General features: G+C 43.3%; 1 protein-coding gene across 3 annotated transcripts in view; it reads left to right on the top strand.

Annotated features, from left to right (window-relative positions):
- The first annotated feature begins 504 nt into the window (after window positions 1–504).
- CDH11 (cadherin 11) overlaps window positions 505–9,830 on the top strand; it is a 78,115-nt gene continuing 68,789 nt past the window's right edge. For all 3 annotated transcript variants that reach the window (XM_065733134.1, XM_065733137.1, XM_065733136.1), the window contains exon 1: window positions 505–767. The gene's annotated coding sequence lies outside the window, so the exon portion shown is untranslated. The remainder of the gene's footprint in view (window positions 768–9,830) is intronic.

Below are 9,830 nucleotides of genomic sequence, written 5' to 3'. Positions count from 1 at the left end.
CCGTGCGCAGAAAGGCATGGGAAACTTTTATCTTTCCTCGAGAAATATGTAATTATGTGAGGAAACGTGACTGCGTTTAGCACAACGCTCCCCATCTGCTCGCCCACCCGAGCTGCTTTCTGTCCGTGTCAAGGTGTGTCCGGGCAGCAGAGCCCCACGGTGTTGACCGTGCCCAGGGCTTTGCGTGGGCTCGGGCCCACCCGCGGAGACGCTGCCGTGGGGTGGTCCCGGGCCGTCCTCAGAGGAGCCGCTGCAGGGCAGGGACGGGGCACATCCCGTCGGCGCAGCGGGGTGGGCGGCCCCGTCCCCTCGCGGACGCGCGTGGGTGACTGCGCGGCCGAGAGCAGCGGAGCAGAGCCGCGTGTGCGTGGGTGGGCTCCGCAGCCCCTCACCCCCAGCACCGCTTCTCCCTGCGCGGACACTCGGGGCGCGGCCCCTGGGCGGGCTCGGGGGTTCACTTCCCTCTGGGCTGGGGGGAAGGGAGAAGGAAATAGAGGAGAAGCAACAGCCTCCAGCTTCTCCCTTCCTCTCATCTCGCTTCGCTCCCCCTTGCTCCCTCTCTCTCCCTCCCTCTCCCCTTTCCCCTCCCTCCCTCTTTCTAATTCCTGCCACTAGCTCGGAGCCTCATTCAGCAGCCGCTGCCGGTGGAGTGTAATAGGCTGAAGATGCTGCCGCGTCTGCTCGGCGTCTAGTTGTGAATGGGACTCGCTTCCTCTCCCTCCTTCGGAGGTGGCCCCGGGAAGCCTCCAGCCCCGCTGGACGCGCAGGTAGGCACTGCCCGGAGCCGCGGGAGCAGCGCGGAGCCGTGCGCGCTCGGCGGAGCGAAGGGGCGGCCGCGTGAGCGCTGCTCTCCCGTAGCCCTCAACGGCAGCAGCGGCAGCGGGAGGGAGGATGCGCGCGTGTCCGCGCGTGGGTGCGCGGCAAACTTAGCGGCGGCAGCGCGGGGCCGGGCGGGCAGGTGTGCGCGGGGAGCGCGCCGGGCCGGGCGGTGCGCGGAGCTGCCGGAGGGGCCCGAGGGTTCCGCAGCAGCGGCGGGGAGAGGGCGAGCGAGCAGCGGCCGCCGTTGGGTTCTTGAGCGGCGGTTCCTTTCTTATTATTTTGCTGTTGTTTTACTGTTATTTCTGCATCTTGCCCGGGGGAGCGAGGGGGCTGGAAGGGGAAGGACGGGCATTTGTCCGTGTTACAGTGTTCCTCCGGATAAGCGGATACGGAAAGCTCCGAACTGCGAATCTTTTACTTGTGCTGTAGCTCCCAGGCATGAAATGGATATGCAGAAATTAGGAGTGCGTGAAATGAAGGGATATTCTATCCAGAATGAACGAGGGAAAGGCTTTGATTTATATCTTTCTCCTTTTATTGTCTTTTTAATTTGCTTGCTGGCTTTCAAATGCATTACTATTCACAAGGTGCCAAAATGGTATCTGTCTCAAAACACGGGCTGGTGCAGAAAGCATCAGACTCCTGGGTGAGATGTGCGTGAGCACATCCCACAGAAAGGCAAAATAGATCGGGCTGTGGGTCCCCATAAATACCATTAAGTTTCAGAATAAAAGTGCTTCCTGTGCAGTCCTTGGGGAGCACATATAGCAATCTGACATCATGATACAAATGCCTTTACCTCCTATAGAAGCCCCCCCCCTTTATTGTCTACTCTTTTAAATATTCATCTGCTGAGAAGAGGACCGGTATATGCAAGGGGATCTTTCTAGTGTTGCTACAAAGGACAGAGTGGCTGTGTAACACAGTATTTACCTACTAAGATATCTGTGACAAAGGAACCTCTTTAGCAAATGAGGTCACTAATTCAGAAATTGGCCTTTTGTAAAGGAGAATGCTCATTTCTTTTTCGCATTCCAGTGAGTAGTAACTCCCTGGGAAAGACTTTCTTCCTGTTGCTTTGTGATGGCGATACAGACTGTGCAGCCTCTACTAAGAAATTAAATATTTTTAATTCTTTAATAATGAAACTGTTGAATGAGAAAAGCACTAACAGATCCAGAAGGAGGGAAGCAACCACTCAGATGTTACTGAATGTCTGTCTGCCTCTTTTCCCCTTCCCTTGCTTGCTTCAGCGTTTCCAAAGTCTGTGTGATTTCTCCAGGTAGGGACTTTGTTCTCTTTTTCCACACCGGCTGCCCTATATCAATATATAAATTTACTTTCAGTATGGAAGTTCTGCAATATTTAATCTGGCATCTGCCTCAGTTCTGTCCACTGAGGTTTGAAACACAAATCGATGGCTCTACGCAGTCCTTTGGATGATTTTATAAGGAGAGGTATGCACAAGTACATGGCAATGGAATTGCAGATGCTTGATTATGGAACAGCATTTTCATAGCAGAGCAGTGCAAATCGTGTTGCTGGGAGATGTTGTTGAGAACGGAGAGAAGAAGGTCTAGTTTGGGGCTTCAGACTTTAACACACAACGTTTTATAGCGTATGTCTTTGTCTACCATACTACAAAAACAGAAGTTTCTGACTGTACTTCTAAAGCACTTCTCCTTCCTCTTGAGGGAGAATGGCAAAATAAAGTTACAGAACAAAGAGCTATATCTCCAGTTAAAAGAACTGGACATTCTTTAGGAAAATTACCTAAAAGGCAGCTTTCTCCCACAGACTCTTGTTCTTAGGCCCTGGAATGAAGTTCTTTCATGTATTTATTTATTCGTTTATTTATTTATTTTCCCCAGCCTTGCACTAGAACATCAGGGAATTAGCATGATGTTATTTATAGACTTCTCTGCATCAGCTTCAACTGTGCTAACATTTTAAGTGTTGTCTGTCCATAAGAAATGACCAAGAACTAGATTAATTCATTACCAGAAAAGCTGCTACGATAGAGCATATCAAGAGATAAGTCATTCCAATTTGTCGTCAGTAGTTTCAGAAGGAAATACGTATGGGAATGGATGACTGAGGGACAGAACAGCCAAACTGAATCTTCTTTTGCATAACAATGTGGAGAAACTACAAAAATTAGAACAATTTTTTGATCTCTCAGATAAAATGCTTTATAATATATCACATGATTCCAGCTTCAATTTATATACCATTTTGACAACATTTGACATATTTTAGTTTGGGTGAAGTTCAGAATTCCAGGAAGTTCAGAATTCCACTAAAATTTCTCTTTTCTGAGATGCTGCAGCATGGCATGCATTAGGTAACAGATTTGCACAATAATCCCAGAAGTTATTTCCGGCACAGACACCATGGAAATCTGAAGCAACTTCAGACTTACTGCTGATGTCTGCTCCTCCTGGGTGAACCCCTTCAGATGACTTTGAATCCATTTTGTGAGCTGGATGTTTTGCGAAATATATTCAGTGTGTGAGAAACAGAGGTCTCATCTGGAATCAATTAATTTCGAACCGTTTAGCAGCATACTTTCTAGACGTTTTATGTCTGAGTTTTTCTGTTAGTATTTAAATATAGCTTCCTGTGCTGTGCCCATTTCAAATGGCCCATTTTTTCATGGACCCTTTGTTGAGTCCAACCCAAAGATTAAGGAAATAGAGGGAAAAGTCCATCGGGACAGCTTGAATCTTGGTCTTAAGAGGGCTGACTTTGCACTTAAGTCTCGGAGTTTGTGAGGCGTAATTTATTTTTTATTTCACCACTCCTCAGTTAGGGAACGTTGTAGTCATGGCAGTTCTAATACTCTTCAACGCTACGTTAGGTCAAAACATAGCCTTGTGTTTGATTACGAAACTCTCTCGCAGCCTGTGAAATTACCGACTCTTGTAAGGATGCCGAATTCCCAATCCTTTCGTTTTCCTTCCCCGCTCAAGAAAGGACTTCAATCCATCTGACCGCGGCCGGCGGATGCCGCAGCGCTGCGCGGTGCCCGGAGCGGGGCCGGGCGGGCACCAGAGGGCGCTGTCGCTCCGCGTTCGCTCCGCCGCCGCCGCGCTCCGGGCGCCTGAAAGGCGTTTTGTTACCGCCGGCAGCGGCGGATCCCCCGGGGGAGCCGGGATTCAATCTCGCCGCGGTTCGGGCTAATGCTCAGGCAGTTTGTCAGGATTAACATGTTTCTAGTCGCTGGATCGCGTTACCTTCGGCGTCGTGTTACCACCTTGGCGCTCACTACAAAGTTTAGAGATGGTGTAAGTTGAGATTGTCAGAGGAGCGCCGCAGCTGGAGTCTGGGTCTGACACAAACAACGGCGGTCCTCCCAGCGCAGCGGTTTGTGAGGGATTTCATCTCTCTTCCTCCCTCTGTCAAAGACGATGTCAGTTCCTGCTATGCTAAGGGCAAGGGTATAAAGGTAGAAAAAATGATGCGTCGAAACCAAAGATATATTTCAGAAATATTTTCAGAGCTCGGGATATCCTATGATGACGTCTTGGAGAGGAGAAAGGCATAGCAGGCTGAATTGATCTCGTTTTACCCGTGCTCATCTAGGTCAGTGGAGCTTACAACGGAAAAACAGAGAACAGGAGGTTGTTCAGATCATTTCCCAAAATCCCCTAGCCCCTTGAAGCAGAAAAGAAGATGTTACAGCCCGTCATCTCAAATCCTGACTGAAAACACCGTATGCAATGGTATAGATCTTAAGTGATTGCAGAGTTTAAAGGAGTCTCGTTTCCAGCTGTCCTGTTCTCATGTTCCTCCATAGAAACCCACCCTGGATGTGGGCTACACAGGGCTTTGTTTTGACTCAGACTGATCGAATTCCTGTGTATAAGAAAGACCACCTGCACGTATCGTAGTGCAGAATTTTATATCATTATATCATGTCCATTTGGGCAGATACACAACCAGAGAAGTGAATGTGTCTAGTAGAAATGGTTATGCGTGACTTTGATGCTAAAAATGGGGAACTTGATTTGATAAGAATTGTACTGTTCTCTGTCAAGCACCTGATTTAGGATACTAGTTAAGAATTATCTTATAGTGGTAATTCTTGTTGAGAGTGTTTATAACTGCTGTGCTGAAGATGAGTACTGCTTTGCTGAGGAGCCTGGTGTTGCAAAGAGCGGCCTGTGACTTGTTAAAAGCCCATCCTCTGAGCTGAGCTCCAAGGCAGGGAGCACCCTTTCAACTGTTAGATGCACTCAAGGTGGTGGAAAAGTTAAAGCTGCCCTCCAGAGTACATTACGCACGTCTGGGACTGTAGCAGTGCCTCACAAGCCAGCAGGAGTTCGGAGACAAGTATCTAGAGCAGCCAGCCTGCTGCTGAGAGTGCCTTTGGGGAGGCAGACATTATGGCTAATTTTGCCTGACAAAGGCGTAAGGCCTTCCATAACTGCTTGGGTGGTGCGGTGGCTTTCAGGCATCTCAGCACCACTGAGCTCTGCTGGCTTCAGGAGCCATAATTTAGTTCTTCTTTAAAGTGCTAGCTTAAGCAAATTCCGAGGGGCTTTTGTGTTTTGTTGTTTTTGTGGGGTTTTGTTTTTTTTTTTTTTGTGGTTTTTGGGCGTTTTTTTTTTTTCCCGAAGTTTGGCAGAGTAAGAGCCCTTTTCCTTCTGAATCAGTGAGGGTTCATCAGAATTCTTAATTGTAATGCAATGGCAGGCAGAGTTGGAGTAGCAGAAATCAATGTAAATGGATTAAAAGAAAAGGACCCAGTAACTGACTATAAAAGAAGAGCCAGTTTTTTCCAGAGTGATTGGTGAACAGAGCTGTAATAAGCTTCCAAGTAGAATTTACTATTATAATGATGTTCTAATAGTTCATAAAAAAATAAACAGTAGCCACATTCTAGACAAACTGACGTAAAATACAATCATGAATCACAAAGTCTTATAAAGCAGACAAAATTGAACAGGACTTCGAAGCATGAATGTAAGCAGTAGGAAGTACCTATCTTTCACTTATGTGTATTGGTACGGCCTTACACAGTTCTGCTGAACTCCCAGTGATTATATGGAGACACAAGCCCACATACACAGACCAGAGTGATGCACAGGAAGAATTACATTCAATAACCCTTTAAAACACAGATCACAGATTTTTCATACCTGTAAGCTTGATGGTCCTGGGAGTCAGGTCCCTTCTATTCCAGCTTTGTGTAGTGCTATTAGTGCAAGTTTCCCTGCTTTACCAGCATGCATCACTACTACTCCATAGTTTGAAAGCAGCCCAGCTTGGATGGTTGTGCTCAATTTGGTTCCTCGCTTCTATCCTCACACAAACAAGTAGGATAGAAATTCAAGTTATGGGGTACATTTGGCAGCTCCTGTTCCTTTCCTCATGAGCTAGCTTGGTAGGCAAAAAAGTTCCTTATGTCGGTCATACTGAAGAGCTGTTTCTTCTGCACTGAATTTCAGTAGGCTTCATTTTATGCAGAGTTATCATCAGATATTCCATTAGAAAGTTTTACATTTAAGGTTAAACTGATGGCATAGAAACTCTGGTTCAACATAAATTTTATCCCAGTGAGGCTGCTGATATATATTTTAAAATAAAATAAAATTTCAGAAACGTATTAATTGGTCTCAGTGGTTAAGTTAAATAGTTAAATACATGCACACATATCATTCTGCCAAGGATAAGTCATTAGTTCAATATAAACCAGAAATGATAGCTCTATTTGAATCAGGAGACTACACCCTATTTCCATTAATGCTAACTGTTTTATTAATACATGCATGTGTCAGCATTGAATCATAAATTTAAATGGTCTGTCCCTTCTTGATTTAAAGTAATTATCTCAAAGATCTTGGCCGCTGAATGAATAACTGTAACTGTGTTACTTTCATCTTTTATCAACTAACCATATTTTCTTTTGAATGTAGATACTGTCATGCAAAGAGTTTATGCAAAGTTGGATAGCATTTAATAATGAAATATTGGAAACAAAACTCTCAAGTATAGACCAGAATGCCTTTAACTGTACCCGCCTTTATACAAGCATCCTTGGATCTTCTAATCTGTTTAGTCTCATACCCTTGCGTACATACATACAACCTGTGTGCACTTTATGCATACATTTTCATTTCACATTTATTTATTTATTTATTTATTCTTGTGTTTTACTGGCGAACTTTAATTGAAGCAATAGGTTAAAAAAAATGGAGCCTTTAAATTGTTTGTGAACAGTGACATTCAACAAGTTTATCCCTAAATTTTGGAGTTATAATCTAATCAGAGATAGATCTTAAAGTAAATATTTCAAATGGCATTTAACAAATGAAAAGAACTACTGGTCTCATTAGCATTAGAAAACACGCTCGAACTTTTAGGATTAGATACTGTCCTTTTCTTGAGAGCCCTGATTCCAAGGGGCAGTCTTCAGTTTTGGAAGAATTGACCGAATATTGACTGTAGTTAGGTGTTCCTAAGTATTGTTCAGGTCATCTTAGTTCACCAGTCAAAACAAGATTTTAAGGTATATCTTTGCTACAGGATAGTTTCTAGTCAGAGCAGATACGTTTGTCAGCTTTCTCTGAGGAATGACCGATACTAAAACAGCCAAGTGCTTCTTGGTTGATAGAATACGCGCAGTACAGTGATCAAAGCTTCCCGTCTCATGCTGCAGCCATCACTGTTAACTGTCGAGATGACCACTCTGATGTTACTGAAAAACTACTCAAACTTTTATCCAATGCAAACAGTGAGCAGATACTTTTAAAGATAGCTTTTCCTCACCATTCTCTTTCAGCATGTTTGCTTGCGACTGACAATTCAGTGAAGATCTTCAATAGCGATAGTGAATGTTACTGTTCATTCAGCTTTTCAAACCCAATTTCTTCCAGACGTAAGAGGCTCCAAAATTTTGAAAAGCTGTTGAATGATAATTCTGTTTGGGGCCCTGATTCAAATAGAAAACTTTGTCCATTGCTGATTGTTGCCTTTTTATTCGTTCCAGTTATAGCTGGTATAGCTCAGAGAGTATGTCTGATTAGTATGCATTTCAATTCTTTTTAGCACGGTGGCAATTTACATAGCATTTCTTTTTCTAAAGCAGGAATGAAACATAGCAGACATTGGCATTTAGATACAAACAATTTATCATTTACATACAAAAGGGCTGATTAGGTAACGGGACAAGTGACTGGAGTTCCGATTTAGGATGGCCATTCTAGTTCTTTCTGTCCTTAAAATTGTGATTTCACAACATTGGTTTAAAAGTTGTAAGTATCTAGACAAATTCTGAGTATTAAATTTAACAATCCTCTTTACAGATCTCTAGCGTGTGGTTTTCCATGGAGCCATCTTTGCCTATATCCTTGTAGTGAAGCCAATTTGAGATGAATCCTTCCTCAGTTATGTTCCCAATTCACAGTCCTCTAACCTGTGCAAAAATGATTTAAAGACTGCACAGCTAATTGAGGCCTCTGCACAATCTGGGTTAAAACGGAATATGCCTGCTATTTAGGGTTACTGTCGGTATGACCTTGGTGAGATTGAGACTGTGCTCCTAGGCAGTGTATAGCTCCTGAGAAACCAGCATCATCTCCTTGAGTTTATTGATCTTGCTTATGTTTAGATGATATTTCTTGTGCCTCACTTTATTAGCTTCCGCTCCCTCTTTACAGCATGAAATCAAATACTCAGTGAACTTCTAACCTTCAAGCGTTCCCACTTTGCCCTGCTTTCCCGTCACTTCACTTTTATTGGAAACATTGGACTCTGCTTTTCTAGCATTGTTGTTTTTTTCTGCATTTTGCTCCTTTGCTAAACCAACTCCACTTGTCCTCAAACCAAATGTGAATAAATCCTTCTCTGACTGAGGTTAGGCTAATCCAACACTTAATTTCTCCGTTGGCTCTTAATTCTACCTGAATTAAATGAAGACCTCCCATTCTTAGTCTCCAATGTAATAAAACCCCTCACTGTAGTCTTGTAGTTATTATTATCTGGTTTATTTCTGCATTACTTAGAGTTGTTTTGTTTTGTTTTGTTTTAATTCTTATGCAGATAAATTCCAAGCTAGTGGGAACAGGTAGATATGATAAAAACTAACTCAATATCTTCAGTGGCTCCCTGTATGTTTACTTGACTTCCAGCCAAGCTCCACAGTCGAACAAGGTGGTAATGATGCAGTCTGGGTAGTATTAAAGCAATCTCATGAAAAGTGAAATGGCAACCAGCAATTCTGCCTTAATAGAGCTTTTATACACAAAATGCAGATGTTATAACTATGACATGATAAACTCAACTGAAAAAGGAAACACCAAGATGTACTCCATGCTGCAGTGATGTGCTGTGATTCTGCAGCCCCACAAATTAGTCAGCGGCTGCTGGCCTATTTTTTAAAAAGAGAAATCAAAGCACGCTCACTGAAAATCACAAGTAGAAGTACAAAGTTCTGTTCTTTTAATTATTTTAAATGGCATTGACATTGACACTTTATTTAATATATGCTCAGACTTTTGTTTTTATTGTTAACAGAGTTTTAAGAATGATTTCTATGACCAGATGTGTTTTAACTATATATTTGTCACCTATACTTGCTGGTTAAGATTCTGTCTGGTCATTCTGAAATAAAGAAGAGAAAAACTGTGTGAGTCTATAAAGTTATTCAGTTGACATTGGTATTATTGAACCTTACTATGTAAATTTAAGCTGGTTTTGATTATTACGTTAACAGTTTTTAAACAGAACATACAGGGAGGCGTGAATTTCATGGCTAAGGCAGTTTTTAATCATACTTGGGTTAGAAATGCAATCTATACTATACCATATGTCAGAAATTGCACTAGTATTGGTTTAATTATCCAATCAGATTGAACAAGGAATGAGTTTGGCTGAAATACTCAAGTCAGGCTCTGATACTTCCCAGGATTTGACAGTTGCTTGTTGTCATGACCTTGGATTCTTTCATGTTTAGCAGGAGGTCAGAAAGTATGCCAGCTGTAATTGCTGCCTTCAGAAGGCTCTGT

This window comes from Cyrtonyx montezumae, unplaced genomic scaffold (genome assembly GCF_038088225.1).
Source record: "Cyrtonyx montezumae isolate F1298 unplaced genomic scaffold, pur_monq_1.0 scaffold_17, whole genome shotgun sequence".
NCBI classification, from domain to species: Eukaryota; Metazoa; Chordata; class Aves; order Galliformes; family Odontophoridae; genus Cyrtonyx; species Cyrtonyx montezumae.
This window is presented reverse-complemented; position numbering and strand designations above follow the sequence as displayed.